Here is a 16,608-nt window from a genome sequence, read left to right as displayed (position 1 = left end):
CTGGTGAGGAAGCTAAGCAGAACTCAACGCAATTCAAATGGACAACTAGCTCTAAATGAAACCATAACGTTCCCCAGACTCATTGAGACTGAAACAGTGAAGTCATGTGTGGTGACTGGGATTTCAACCTGCTCAAAGAAGAGCATGACTGCAGTCCCAAGAAGGGCAACATTTATGGCTAAAGCTCAGCCAACTTCGACCCTGGGCATCTGGCAGGCAGCCAGAAGAGGACATAAACACAGACCAGTCACCTCGAAAAGCTAGCTATAGCCAGACAACATGTTTGAACCATTGATAAATCTCAAATGAGACAGAAATGGAGATAGATGCTGATGAGAATGGACAACAGAGAATTAGAAGAGTTTGTGCTGATGGAAAAAGGCAAGGAAGATGTGAAGAATAGAGCGAAGGAGAAAAAACTCATCAGAAAACTTCAACCTGTCACTGGTTGAGAGAGATGCCACTATGAGAGACACAGGTGGGAAGATTATAAATACATATTGCCTCCCAGGTGTTGTGTTCAGACATAAATAAAAATTTCCTCAAGTAATATTTCACCAACACAAAATCAATCAAATTCAGATGCTGATATTGCACATATTTTCATCAATTCCCACAAATCAAGAACTTAAAATGTGGTAAATTCCCACATATATTTGAAGTGATGTCTAGAGTAACAGACCATTGTTCTGCCAATGTTTGAACCAGTGATGAATGAGGAAGGACTGGCCTGGCTGGACAGCTGCATCAGATTGGCCAACTTCTACCCAGGACAACACATTTTGGTGATCTCTTTTTCTCTCTCTACAAGGCTACAAGCTCTCTCTGTTGTTGCAGCATCTCTCGCTAGCATGTAGAGATAGGTTTTATTGATGTGAACTTGAAGCCATGCAAACATGGGCCGAGGGCTACAACGTAAACCTACATCGTCTGAAGTGAACCCAACCAGAAAAAAGCACTGGAACCCAAAAGGGCTAGTGCAAACGGCAGTGTCAGACATGTATCAATAACGTTAATAAGGTTAATCAGTAGTCCAAAGATAAGTTTCAGGCTAACGTTAACTGGTTTAGAAAATATTCGTAGCTAGAACCTAACAACATTGAAATGAGCTGCTTGATTTAAAAAAGTACGGTGCTGCGTCTTTTACCAGTCGATTTAAAAGGCAACCCCAGATGGCGTTTCTCATAGAGCAGTGAAAGAGAAAGAACAAAGCATAGAGACAAGAGAGAAATGGCAGACATCACAAGAAAGACTAAGGACACTGATGTCAGTCAGAGTGATGAACACTAAAGAGGAGGAGAAAGAGACAACGACCTGGGAATGAGAACAGGTTGATAGCTCAGAGAATCCTGAGGAGAGCAATGACATGCATCCGAGGTAAGAACAGGACGAGGTAGCTCAATCAGAAGAGCAATCAGAAGTGCTAAAGCAGGATTTCGTTGAACTGTTAAAAGGCTTTGATAAACTGGAGGCCCAGCTGTTTATTAGTGGACCACTGCCAACGATTAACCGAGGGATATCAGGTTTGGCAGACTTTTATCACTGAATACATGATTCAACAAAACCTGTGGTCTGAAAGGGATCAACTGCATTGATAACTTTGATCTGTTCTGGGGTTGTAGGCATCTTTTCAGGACAGATGGCCTCCCCCCAAACAGATATGGAGTTTAAGTACTGATGGACCATTTTTGGTTCACCCATCGGCCAGGCTTAATCTGATGCACCCATCGTATTAAGACAAAACACCACAGCCTCTAAGTCAACATGCTGATAACCAGTCCCCTTTTGGGACTCACTGACAAAATGGAGAAGCTGGTTAATGCTGGCATTAAACTCACCCCCTAAGCTCTGCCATGTGGTTTGCCTCCACCCCAACTGAGCGCGTTCTGTGTCACCAGCTACGGTGATAATGAAGATGGCAGAATGAGAAAACAGCTCCCTCCTGCCTGTGCTGGTTAGACTGATAAGGCCAGTGAGGTCACCAAGTGTTTGTCTCATCTCCCCTCTCTCTAACAAGCTGAGACCCGAGATAAAGGAACTGGATGTGATGCTGCTGGATGCCACGAAGTTGCAGCGCAGCATCTCTAAACTCCACCAGTCAAATCAAGACCAAGAAAACCTTTCTGGCACCAGCGCAGACAAGAGAGAAGATGCCGCGGACATAGAGGGTCCCTACCCCACCTCTACTCTTCCTCATCTTTCCTCTATTGGGCATGGACCCACCACATCCTATGGCAGGCCTCATCACTACAAAGGAGTAGGCTATTGTCGCATCCCTATCCCTTTTTCGATAACTAGTAGAGTGAACAAAATGCACCCAACTCGTGCTGAAAATTCATCAAATTTGACATCCATTCCTCATCAGTCACAATCTGTCCTCAGCCCTGTCAGAAATAACCTGAAACTGGGTCTCCCTAATGTTCGGTGGAATCATTTTTAATTAAGGATCTAATTACTACTTTTAATCTTGATTTTAGTTTTTAACAGACACCTGGTTAGATTTATTAAATCAGGCCCTCCTAATTTTAACTTTATAGATGAGGTCAGAGGTGAAAGAAGAGGGGGAGGAATTGCAGCCTTATTTAATGATGCTTTCTTGTGCACTTAGATGACTACACACAAAGATGGGCCCACCCACAGTCAAGGGCACACATCCTATCATCACTGAGGGAGTTAAATGTTTCAAATGTTGTTGCAGCTGACCTTCATCAACTCTGCATTTTATCTGATTTGAGCATTATGTAAAACACTTTCATTGTGCATAAAATGTGCTGTACAAATAACCTTGCCTTTAAACTTGCAATACCTATAATATATTTTACACATTCACTATATTATGGTCTGAGGCATTCTGGCGGTATTCATTATTCATTTCAAGCGAAATTTCTGCAGCAACTGAGAGACTTTAAGCTGAGAGTGTGATCAGATCAATTCTGTCAGCTTCTGTCAGCTAGTATTATTGAGCCGCCAGCCTTACTGTCATTTCCCTAACTATGCCTTCTTGTTACCCCCGCAGACTGTTGCGTCGACTGCTCTGTCTCCAGATAAAATCCCGCAGCTTGTCTTCCTCCAGCAGGGTCAATGTTTGCCCCCCCCCTTGCCTTACTTCAACCCTTCTTTACTCTTCCAAGCCATCACTAACTGTCTGTCCCATTTTCTGTAAACTTTTGTCAACCCTCCTTCTTGAAATCCGGCTGCAGCCCATCATCTGTGGTCGCTCACTTACTCATCATTGCAAGGAATTAAACCTTGATTCTTTCAATGTCTCTTTCAATGTCAAAACTACAGCGTGCTTCTTTTATTCTTTTCCAAAAATCCTCACCGCTTACCAACACCTCAGTGGACATTCTTATCACACCGGACCACAAACAGCCCACTCTGCTCCACTGGGATTTCTCTGCCACTGAGGCACTCCAAACTGCTACAGCTGCCTTTCACTCCTCAGTTTTAACCCTCTTAGACTTGAGCCTGTGTCCTCGACACCGAACTGCCAGGTTCTCGTCTTGCTGACACAGGGATCTCTGGATCTGCACTCGCACTCACTAACTAACTGACAGCTGCTGTCAGGTATAATGGAACGGTCCCCTGTAACCATTACAAACCATCTCCACTGACATTCCCAATGCCGATACGTATCTGGTTATCCTATTTCACAAATTTCCTATTCCGTTGCCATGCCAACAATCCTCAACACGACCTTTCGCTCCTTCACTTCTTTCTCTTTCTTCCCTTTGACGTGAAGGATGGAGCGAGCATCACCAATTACACTGCAGATGTCACCTATCAACCCAACATCTGACAGTTGCCCTTCATCTGGGGTTTACACTGCACTCATTACCCTATCCTGCACTGTAGGTCTGCACTCTACAAAAATTATATAACTCTCAAAGAAGGGTCTGGGGAACTCACAGCAGGGTGTCCACAGAAAAACTAGGCAAGGGTGATTCCAAAATAAGATTTTACTGTAACCACATTTTCTTCAGACTGTAAGCGGCTGAAAATTGTTTTGGTACAAAGTCTTACTGTGTCCAATTAAAGGTATGTGGACTCATGCTGGAGCTCATGCTCTTCAAAGGAAGAAAAAAAGGAAGAAAGAAAGAAAGAAAGAAAGGACCCTGAGGTTACATTAGGGTTGCAACTAACAATTATTTTTATTAACAAACAGCTTAGGCTGAATGTGTTTTGCAGGTATTTGGTCATAAATCAAAGTGTTGGAGGACTTGTGTTGGAATTTGACCTTCTGGTGGCCCTGGGTGAAGTGACAGTGGGGCCATCAAAATGGCTTCAATTCATCATGAGGTGGGGCTTAAATGTGTGCAACAAATTTCATGGCAATCTGTCTTACTCTTGTTGAGGTATTTCAGTCTGCTCATAGCATAGGCTATAAAAAATAACTGACAGAGCTGCCATGACGTCACCCACTGGTTCGGGAACTGTCAATTTGAAACCTCAACTTCGGCATTTCGGCCAACATCATCTTGGTTTTAAGAAGTGACCATATTTGGATGAGAGGGCAGAGCTGTGGAGAAGCAGGACGTGGATCTGACTCACAGACAGTGGTGACGCATCCTGCCCTTAAATATGTGTAACTTTACGCCTTAATAAAATGCAAACAGGTGAGTTAAATAAAAAATTCACCCCCTGTACAGTTGTCATGAACAGGAAAATAGTACCAGGCTGTAAACATTTATTCTGCTATAAAGTTGGGCATTTTAACATGGTGGTCTATGGGGATTGATTCATTTCTACAGCCAGCCTCAAGTGGCCATTCAAGGAACTGCAGTTTTTGGCACTTCTGCACTGTCTACATTTTCAGCCCTGAAGGTTGCTACTTGGTCCAAAGCAGTGGACCGACCAGCCAAATAACCAATAAACTGACATTCCCACCCCTAGACCCATGAATAGTTCTACAATGGCTAACAATGCCCACATTTCATTTTAACAAAGCCCTAAACAAAGTCCAAGCTTCAATTTGACACTTTTGAGTTTCTCCAGAGTTTATTTATCAATTACTTTGCCAAATATTTAATAAATACTTTTCGAAAATCCACAGGAACCACTCTTTACATCTGCATATATTAGATCCTCTGCACAGCACTCACTTAAAAAGAATATAAGTCACTTTTAAAGCTGGTTCATCGGTTTATCCCATTATTTCCTTATTCCAAACCAGTGAAGAACACCAGGAACAAATGCCTGGAGTAGAGTATTCATTAAAACTAAATTATGACTGGTGTGTTAACTGCATGCCAAATTTATCAGAGCACACAGGGCAAAATTGCCTCCTAACTTACTACATGACCGGTTGCTTACAAGCAATGTAGCATTTAAAGGCTATTTTTTAAACGGAGTCTGGCGCCGTGCTCACTTAACATAAAATGCACTGAGGCTACATTAAATCACTTACAGTAAACTACACAGAGGACAAAGAGGACAGCAGAGCAGCATCACTGATCTGTTTGAACTGAATATTCTCTGGTCTTGCTCAGCTAAAAGCACAAAAACACCATATCAGTTAATGTGTTGTTCCCTACTGAACATGTTTGTAACTGGTATTGAGAACATTATCTTCACATCACTTAAGCAGTTTAGATAGCAGACACACATGAACTAATCACAGTAAATTAGCACGTTCATGGACTTGAGGTGGTGTGCTGCTGCAGAATAAATACAAAGTAAAATATGGAATATTTCACATTACTTTTGCCATTTAAAAAATACGTTTTTGACCTGGAAGGGGTTTACAATTATGGTGGAAACAGAGAAAAGAGGGAAATCTCATAACTGTGACACAGTTATACAAATGACGACGATTCAATCATCAACATTGCTACATATCTATCAGGTATGCTATGCAGGAATGTCGGTTACTGTTGTGAACATGCTCTCCGGTGAAACTTGCCAACCCAAGTTGCTCTCACATCAGGTGTTTCATCTCGCTATATCTGAATTTTTTCAGCACTGTGTCTCTTGGATGACTGCTGCTGTCTGGCACCTGGTCCCCTTTTTATTAAGCCCTGGCCTCACCTTTAAGCTGTGAGTTCACACATAAACATGCTGCACACAGACAGTAAACAAGAAATACGAACAAATGCAGGTAAAGGGCAGAGTCTCTGCAGAAAAATACACCACAACAGACTTCTAGTGGGTCATAGTGATGACCAGGAGGGATTCCTTTTTTAAACCCTACAAAGTATATCTTTAAATATAGGCTGAAAAATTATATTGACTTTAGTAGTCAAACCAAAACATGCTGTAATGGTTGTTTGCGTTTCTAGCAGCCACATGAAAAACCAATACAGTGTGTTTGTGAAATGATGGGCCATAGTGTGCCACCAGAAGAGCTTTAATGTCCACTGACATTGATTCTACAAGTCTCTGAAACTCTACTGGAGGGACAAACACCATTCTTTTAAAATACATTACCTCCTTCTGAGTTTTGATGATGATGTTGGAGAGCACTGTCTAACACATTGGTCCAAAATCTTCCATAGGTGTTCCTAAGATATGGTGATGAGTCATTTCTATACATGCAACAGAGTGTGACTGGATGTTAATTGCTTGATTTAACCACGCAGTGCACCTGTGCAGGAGCATCTTTCCTCCACTAATTTATTCAGGCTTTCCTTTAATTTGTCACGCGTCCATACGTATGTGCTTTTATTCTTTATTCCACAGCTTTATGTCAAATAAAAATCCCCTTTCTTTAAATTCACAGACAGGTTTCTTTCTGCTGTCTGCATCCATGTGCATGACACATCACAATGAAGTATTGTTGCTCTGTTCATTAATTTAAGCCAAATGTATTTTGGCAACAATGCGTGTCCAGTATAAAAGGTACAAAAGGTAAAAGGGTTTGCAGGACCTCTGAGTTACTATTGTTCATGTGTGTCGTGTACTGGTCAGTGCGTGTTCCCATTGGCATACTGCATGCTTGTTTGTCATCGGGTGGGTGTAGATAAACTGAGAAGAATTATCCTATGTGTGTATGTGTTTGCGCATGTGTGTGTATGCACGTCAGTGTGATTTATGGGTTAGACTGGTGCAATTAAAACAGGTTTGAATGTGGTATTGTGTTCTTTATTCTGCTGACATTGAAACACTGCTCTTGGTGAGGATGAAGAAGACAGCAAATGAAAACCTTTTTTTATTTTTTTAAAGATGCCTTTGACCCGGCTCTCCGGGCTCTGTCTCCAAATGTAAACAATTCGGCGAGATGGATCGGGCCTTAGAGAATTTCACGACGAGACTTGATGCAGCCCTGAAAAACAACGAATAGTTCATTAAGGGAAACGAATCATGGCATTTTTAGCTGTGCGCAGTTGATCATTGGAAATCCCTGTGGTGATGGCCTTATTGAGCTCCAAGTAGAGATGGGGCTGCAGCTGTTAATACACCCCCTTCCACTAAACATAAAGCACCACTTCTACTCTCCTCTGGAATTTATTTTTTCGCTTATTTTATCTCTGATGGTATTTTTGTTTTTTAGGTCTGTGTTTTCAAGCCTCCTTGGGGGAATGTGTATTCTGGGTCCCTGAAGTGATAATGATGGCTTGCTCGCTGGTTTCTTTGTTCTGCAGCACAATGCCACACTGACAGACCGGGCTAAGAGAATGGCTGTTGGAGAAAGCCTTGTAGAGAGGGAAAGTTCACGGCTCAGAAATCTGAAAAACAGCTGCTGCTTGCTTAAGGGCATATTTGAGCGGGTACCATTGTTGCTAATGTGTTAATAAGTTACTGTTAACACATTTAATATCTCATGCCTAAACAGCTGCTATATTAAAGGAACAGTTCACTCAAAGAAAATCAGAACAGCACCAAAGCTGTCAATCTAGAGTAACCCAAAGCAAGTTAGCTGGTGAAGCTTTGTTTTAGCCTCCTTTGTGTTGAAAGAAATTAGAAATAACCATAAAATTACTCCAAAATACTTGTAGCATCCATCCAGCCATCCATATTATATGTCGATGTTTATATTTCGTTTCTTCATACTTTCATTAGGGGTGTAACACTCCATTGATCTGGATCTATATATCAACATCTATCCATATCATTATCTTTAAAAGACGCCATTACTTTAGAATTCCCATGGCAAGTCTGTGTCAGAGCCTGCTTGCGCCAGGTACATCATGGCAGTGACAGCCCTAGCACATTTGGTGCCCTAGGCAAGCCTCCTTCCAGCTGAATAGAGCTTGAAGCCCTCACAATGTCAATCAATGAAACCTCTGTGAGCTGTTCATTGTGGCCACTGGCTGCTTGGACGTAACGATAACTCGCTCTCCTCCTGCTGATTTTGGCACAGATGTTTTTCTTTCTTTCTCTCCACATACATTCCTCTTAGTTGTATAGTGGTGACTGAGTGGACACCAGTGGGCTTTTGTTGTTTTGACATGATAACAATACAGCGTGTTTCGGGGTTCACATGACGTCAGATAACTCGGCCATCTCCCCCAGAGAGCAGGTAAAGTGTAACAAGCTGGGGAGGGGGACCATGGAGCGGCAGGTGAACTTAGAAGGAAAAGGCCTCTCTATAGGTCCGTTTCCACTGAAGAAGTTCCTGCAGGGTTCGACATAAGCAATGGCCCGATGGCCTGGGGCCAATTAAAAAGTATGTCGGGCAAGTTGACTGACAGGTCACAGGCCCGCTCGGGCCAGTTACGCTGTAAGGGTTTTTTTTGTCAGGGGAACAACTCCAGCGGATTTTTATCCCACTTTTCTCGAGCCTTCAGTGGATTTATTGGGCTTTTTGGCCACAGGTGCCCTCACCTTTGCTCGTGCAGTGAAACGCCGGAGGAGGGGGAAACGTGCAGGTGCGCTTGTGCGTCTCCGCCAATGCGGACACAACACACCGCTGCCAGGTATTTTTCTCTCCAACGTGCGTTCGCTGGCCAATAAACTGGATGAACGTCAGCTACTGATGGTGAAAAACGAAGACTTTCTACATCTGCAGTTTTGTGCTTAACGGAGATGTGGCTGTGTGGATCGATACCGGAATCTGCAGCTGGCAGGCTTCCAACTCTTTAGAGCGGATCGTAACACGGAACTCTCCGGCAAAACTAAAGGTGGAGGTATGTGTTTTTACACTAACAGTGGCTGGTGTAATGACGTGACAGTGATCCAGCAGCACTGCTCTCCTGATCTGGAATCTTTTTTTCCATCAACTGCAAACCTTTTTACTCCCCCCGTGAGTTTGCTTCATTCATTCTGGTCGGTGTTTACATCCCACCGCAGGCCAACGTGCAGGAGGCACAGCGCACGCTCGCCGACCAAATAGCTACTGTGTGTGGAGCGGTCTTACCTAGACTTCTTAGTTATTGTCCTTGGCGACTTTAACAAAGGTAACCTCACCCATGAACTTCCCAAATACAAACAGTTTATAAAATGTCCGACCAGAGAGAAGAATATCCTGGATCACAGTTAGGCCTACACAACTGTTAACAACGCCTATGACTCCGTCCCCCGCGCTGCACTGAAGGCTGTGACATCATCCATCAGCTTCTGTGAGGACTGCTGTATATACCATCACGCACGGTGAGGTATAATGACATTAAATGAAATGAAGTTAAATTAAATGAAGTTTTATGGTCTCTCCCTCTCTCTCTCTGTCTCTCTGTCTCTGTCTCTGTCTCTCTTTCTGTCTGTCTCTGTCTCTCTCTCTCTCTCTCTCTCTCTCTCTCTCTGACATGGGGAAAAAATGTTATGTTGAACACTGTCCTGGTATTATTTGGGGGGCAGGAACTTTACAGGAATGTCCTCTCGCTCGGCCCTCTCAACCGCCGTGTCTCCACTGAGAGAGACCGGGGCGATGCAAAGAAACAAAGAAGAACAACAACCAAGAAGAAGAAGCAGGAGTACGAAGCAGAAGTAAGAAGAAGAAAGCAGACATAAGAAAGACAATTCTCAACATGGAAGGAGCTGAGGTGGTTGCTGGGTTTCTGGCGTGTCTCTTCGTTTACATGGCGGTGGAAGCTATGAACGACAGTCTGCGGAGTTTTAAAAATGCCGGCTATTTTGTCACTTTCTGTTGATGTCACATCCCGCCTTGAGTATATCCAATCAGGACCAAGTAAACCCCAAGGCCCACCGTGGAGTTTTTCGGGGCCGTTCTGATTACCTACTCCGAGGCAGGGACTTGTTTAGCCCCTATAAAAGTTCCGGAACTCTGTCCTTCGGGGGTGGTTCCTGCGGTGGAGACACGCACCAACGACCCCGGCCCCGTAAAATTACCCCGAAGTTCCTGCAGTGGAAACGGGCCTTATTATTTAGTGGGCTTTGCTTCATAGTTACATTGCTGTAGCCTTACGTAATATTTCAAAATAATTGGAGTAATACTATTAGTAAAAAAAAACTTAAGATAAACATTTTGATGGTGTCCTTAGCATTTGCCTATACTGCCTATGCCACCTACCAGCATTGGATAATGGCAAGCAGCCAAGAAATATTTCAGTTTTGGAGAAAAGACGGGTCAGTAGACAAAGCATATGCAAAGAGTGCAGTTAGGAAACAGGAAACACAACCACCTGGCCAGGCATCTCACTCTAACATGTTGCTTTAGCTATGGCAATACAAGCTGCTCTGTTTCAACAATGTTAGGCTGAAAAATTCATGCATACGGAAATTCAACCATGGCGTTCTGTCAGGAGATGCAATGACTTAAAGCAACAATTAAGCTAAAAAAAAAAAAAAAAACAGGTATAAAAAATACAATACAGTCTCTTAAGCTATGAGTTGAGGAAAAGTCTGCTAGCCGCTAGGCTAATTTATGCAATGTAAATATGCTTGAGCTAATAACAGTGACTAGCAATGAACAATTGTTATGTCTATGAACCTTGACAGTTAATATTAAGCTGAATTTTATACTTACGTTAAATGTTCCCGTTCTTTAGCCATAGTTTATGTGTTAGTGGAGTAAATTGAAAGTTAGCTTCACTGCACTAAACAGGCTGTTACAATTATTCACAGTTATTTTATGTGTTGTTTTTTCTTTTTTATGGCCAAAAGCAAAAATTGGGTGGCCAAAAGCAAAGATTGGGTGGCAAAAACTGGGAGGTATCATCGGGTATGTGACTGATACCATATGATATCATCTCATATTGATTGCAGGCCCCTGAATTGAATCTAAATTGTATCGTTGAAGACTTAGTGATATCAGCAAATGTCATATTGTCCTGAGAATCGATAAAATATTGTTTTGTTCTGTGATACGTGTCTCTAATACCTAAGAATTCGGAATTTTTAGAATACAGAATTTGCTTCTGATGCTGAGATACATGTACACAGCACATCACTTTGGCTAAGCACCCCTCACATGCAGAGAGACAGTAATCACAGTGGAAAACAGCACAAAGCCTTAACTTGGATGCCCCTTGTTAGTCACTGAGGGGCATGAACCCTCTATGTGTGGTGAGGGCCTGAAAAAGGATAATATTTTCCACCATCTATAAACAATAATGACTGATTCCATAAAAGACTGATGATTCAGGTGTTTACCTACAAAAATGTTCAAAAATATCAGACCTCCTTTGAAAAGTTTAAGGTTAGGTGGGAATGAAATCATCTTGTGTCGTGAGCACTTTGCCAACCTCACTGTCAAGACCTCCCCAATAATTCTTCATATTCACACACTTCTCACCCACCTCTATCACATTCCTTTGCCTGTGACAACCCCTGTTGTGGATATGTGTGCCAGAGTCCAAGTGACACTGTAGAGATTTAAACTTTCTTGGCCTGCTCTCAAACCCCAGATGGTCTGCCTTTGCACAAGTGACACAATCACCTGCTAATACAGCATGGTGAAATGAGGCATTCTGCCACTAGCAGCCATAGAGAAAGAGTCAATAGACTGCCGAGAAGCTGAAGTACTTGCACTTGATGAGCAAGGAGAGCTTTGTGCTGATCTTGAGTTTCATCACTGATACTTTTGGCATGATTCTGAAGTCCTGGCATTTGGCTCAGTTAATCCTACAGCCACCATTTTCTGCAAATGACTAGAGAGCTAACTAGACAAATACTTGTATGCTGAAGTGAAGCAAAATATATTTTGCAGTAACACAGGAGTTTTTATCCCTTTTACACCTTACATTAAAATACATATCGTATCCAGACTGCATCTGGATATGATTTAACCTGATTATATCTACACCTGGTACCAAAAAGTGTCCATATTGAGACCCCATTAGGATCTGATTACTCTTTCCAGGACCAGTGTAGCCGTTCAACACCTTACTTAGCCATTGCTTCATAAATGGCTCGACTGGGATATGAATTGTTTCCCTTGTATACTTTCGTCGGACCATACTGAAAGCAGACACTTGGTCCCATTTTGACTCTGTCCTCATGTGTCTTGAATATCCATACGCTGTCTTGCTGCCTTTTTGCTTGTAGCGTCGCTCACTAACGACTTAATGGCTCTTACCTCTCTGGTTTGGAACTGTCGCACAAGATTATGTATTCCTAGCCACATAGTTGTTGTATTCATCCATTTTCATTTGCTTATCCGGGGTCGAGTCACAGGGGCAGCAAAAGGCCAAGCAAAGCACCCCAGACATCCCTCTCCCCAGCAACGCTTTCCAGCTCCTCCTGGGAAACCCCAAGGCGTTCCCAGGCTAGATGAGATGTATAATCCCTCCAGCGTGTCCTAAGTCTACCCCGGGGTCTCCCAACAGTGGGACGTGCCTGGAACACCTCTAACGGGAGGCGCCCAAGAGGCATCCTAATCAGATGCTCGAACCACCTCAACGGACTCCTTTCAACGCTAAGGAGCAGCAGCTCTGCTCCGAGCTCCCTCCGGATGTTCGAGCTCCTTACCCTATCTCCAAGGCTGAGCCCAGCCACCTCACGGAGGAAACTCATTTCGGACGCTTGAATTCATGATCCCATTCTTTCGGTCACTACCCAGAGCTCAAAACCATAGGTGAGGGTTGGGACGCAGATGGACCAGTAAATTGAAAGCTTTGCCATGACAGTTCAGCACAGCGCCTGCATCACTGCCTATTTTCAGTGTGGTCACAATGCGTCCCTGACCACCCCTGGAAATGGTTTCTCAATGAGATCACAATCCGTCCTTTGGGTGCATTTACACTCTCATGTTTTCAAGCACTATCCTATTACAGTCTGATTACCCAAAACACATTTTAGAGCAAGCTGTAAAGGGGGTCTTAGAAATGCTATCTAAAACTAAACACAAATAACTGACATTTAATTAAAGCCTACTAGATTATTGGTTACGTGCATTTTTGGAGAGCACCCTCTGCCCCACTCACATTTTTGGTGTGTTTGCTGCCAAAAAAATGACAGGAGAAGACTGTTAGGTTTTTCTGTGTCTAGGGTCCATCTGTCTGTTCTGTCAGAGTGTAGCTGTGGAGAGACTTGTGCTACTAACACCAGCTACTGCAACCATCAGAGCTAAGCCATGATCTATCCAGTACCAAGGACCAAGGTTTCATTTCAGCACTGGGGATACACATAAAAATATAAAAAGGGGATTTGAGGTTTTCCCACCCCAAAGTTTCAAGCATCAAACACTTATTTTTTGCATTCTGGTGAATCTTTATGCATCAAGTTATAGTGTGAAAGTCTTATTTTGTCAAAATAACAGTCCTCTGCTACTATGATGTTTTTATAGGGGCGGGTAAATGCACTTACAAATATTGAGGGGGACGTGTCTCCTACATCTCCCCCCCCGAAAGCTACACCTGTACCTTGTTCTGAATGACAAGAGCTGGTAACTTCACTGTAATGGTTCCACACTTCAAAAACATTTTCTGTAAATTACTGTCTCTATCGTAGACTTTTTTTGTTCAATTTAATCTAATCTGTTTTAAGAAAAAAGTTGCAAGTTAAAAAAGAAAACACTCTGACAGACGAGATAAAGGAGGTATTTCGCAAATTGGCCTCCCTTTAGTGCTATAAAAAAATGAAGTCACCGGAGAGGCTGCGTCGCTGTGCCAATCCTGAATTTTAACAGGCAGCAGACAAATTGTTTAGATTAGATTTTATAAGTGGGTTTGGTACTTTATGGCTTCAAAGCGCTCTGTCTGTGTTTCCTAAATCTTTGCTGTCTGTCATGTTTTTCTCTCTCTGCTGTACCTTTGCCAGATATTTTGGCAGAAAGTGAAAATTCTTAAGAACAGCCAGTGGTTTATGGTAATCTATCATACACTGTGAAATCATTTTTTTATAATTCCCAAATGGTCTCACAGATAACAGTGTTTCAGCAACTGTATTTGCAGTGTCATTGCACTTGGCACCCGGTGCCAAATGTTATTAGTATGGCTGTTCCTCTGCCTCTCGTGATTATTTGTCATCCTGAATCGTGCTACAGTACTTTTCACTACCTGTCAAACATCTGCATAATTAAAAAATGTTGAGAAACTTATTACTGGGTGTGTTGGGTGGTGTTTTTTACAGCATGTAATGGATGCGTTAAGCAGTGCCTGAGGGTAACAAAAGACTACCCCTCGAACACAGACTGCATTTCAGTATTTTCCATTTAAACATGGACACAAATACATCTAAATCTGCTACTTATTCCTCTACAATATATAAACATTATGTAGTGCAATTTTACTTAACTTTCCTTGGATAAATTAAGTCTAGACAATTAAATAAAATTAACTGCAGGTGCCCAGAATATAATAAGACAAAGCTGCTTACACAAAATCAGTGCTTTCTTTTTGTTCCTGTTATTGTTCATGTGCTAAGTAGGCGGACTTGTACATATGTGTGTTTGTTTTAGTGTAGAAATAGAAATATATTGGCCGGCGCATTCCCAGAAAAAGATCTACACAATAAACAATGCCAGCAGGAGGAAGCGCACATACACAAACACACAGGTTTCTGCAGCTTGGTATCAGCACTCTTGGGGACAGCTTATGTTTAAGCTTTGTTTCTAACAAGAGGCTTCAGTTGCAGCAAATATTTTTTCTCTGACAACAGTAAATGTAAATATGCTGTGTTCAGTCATAAGCATTTTATTTCAATGTTTTTGTCAGGAAACTCAAATTTTCCACAAAGTAGCAGTGTCCAATGGGAACACCTGTTTACTCACAGCTTCCAGCACAAGTATCACCCCACACAGTGTGAGAATATATTTGAAGCACCCTGAACAGGGATGCATCATAAACAACATACTGTATGCTGTGGTAAAACTGTATTTACAAAACCACTATCACAGAAAATACCTTCTGTCAGTGCTTAAATTTTGTTCTTTCATGCAATACTAGGAACAAGTAAGACAAAACACACCAAAAATTCTCCTTTGACAAGGCTCAACACCAATTCACATTGAAAAAACAACACACACACACACACACACACACACACACACACGTAAAATAGGACTAAAACTGTACTGATTCTCCTAGCTGGACATACATTTTTATTTCCTATGCCCACGTGTTTACACTTTGGTAATTTGGAAAGAGCAGCAACACTTACTGTGATATTCAGCCTCCATTGTGACCACTACAGTTCCTGAGATTGCTTTGTAGGTACCTCAGCCTCGTTAAGGTGAAAAATAGTTTTGTGGAAAAAATGAAGCTCAAGAAAAGAGTAAGGACTGTACGGAAAAAAACACATCATGGTCCCTACTATAGTGCGCTGACATTGCCGAAGATGCCACAGTAGACCTATACAGTAAAATGCAATTCGATGCAATACCTTTGCAACAATGCTACATTTTCAAGCTTTTGAAGATCCCCCCCCCCCCCAAGACAATCAGCGAGGTGATGGCTCTGGTCACTGTTGAAGCTGTGGTTTGTGTGGTGCTGTATTGTGCATTGTGTTGGGGTTGCAGCTTGCAATTATTTTCATTTCAAGACACAAAGGTCATGGGTCGTGGTTGCGCTGCTGCCATGGTCCTGTCTGCACCTCTCTCTGTCTCTGCCTCTTTTTATCTGCCTCTTCTTGTCATATGGATAGCTGTACATTTATTATGTTGGTCTGTTTTTTACACGCGACATCTTTTGCACATGTGTCCGTCCTCATCCCTCCTCAGTTGCTCTTCCTGAGGTTTCTACCATTTTTTTCCCCCGTTAAAAGAGTTTTTTTGGGGGGGAGTTTTCCTAATTCGCTGTGACGGTCCAAAGGACAGAGGGATGCTGTATGCTGTAAAGTCTTCTGAGGCAAATTGCGATTTGGGATACTGGGCTTTATAAATAAGAGGGATGCGCACGATTAGCAGTCTAAACGATTAAATGTCCGCCCCTTCGCTAGTCGGCACCAGAAATATTAGTCGGTTAAGCCTATTAGTGTTTTATTCATGTACAAGGCTGCTTAACTGTCATGCAGCCTCCTGCCACTAGTGGGGGCTACAGAGTCGTCAGACAGCAGTCCCCCTCCCTGCGGTCATGCTCGAGTAGACTGGAGTTTTGAAACAGCACGGTGGGGAATTGGAGAGATGTCCTCTCGCAAAACCAGCGTGGTTTGGCAATACTTTGTTCTAGAAAGTGAAAACAACGTAGCATGTAGGCTGTGTCAGGAAAAAACTGGCATACGTATAATCACTCTATCGGAGCAATGCGCAACCACATTCAACTCAAGCATTTGGATGTTAACCCGCACGGAACGACAGCTGCTGCTGCTAATGGTGCTAGCCACACTCGGACCATT

This window comes from Epinephelus lanceolatus, chromosome 19 (assembly GCF_041903045.1).
Source record: "Epinephelus lanceolatus isolate andai-2023 chromosome 19, ASM4190304v1, whole genome shotgun sequence".
In the NCBI taxonomy this organism is placed as follows: Eukaryota; Metazoa; Chordata; class Actinopteri; order Perciformes; family Serranidae; genus Epinephelus; species Epinephelus lanceolatus.
Note: the sequence above shows the minus strand (reverse complement) of the source record.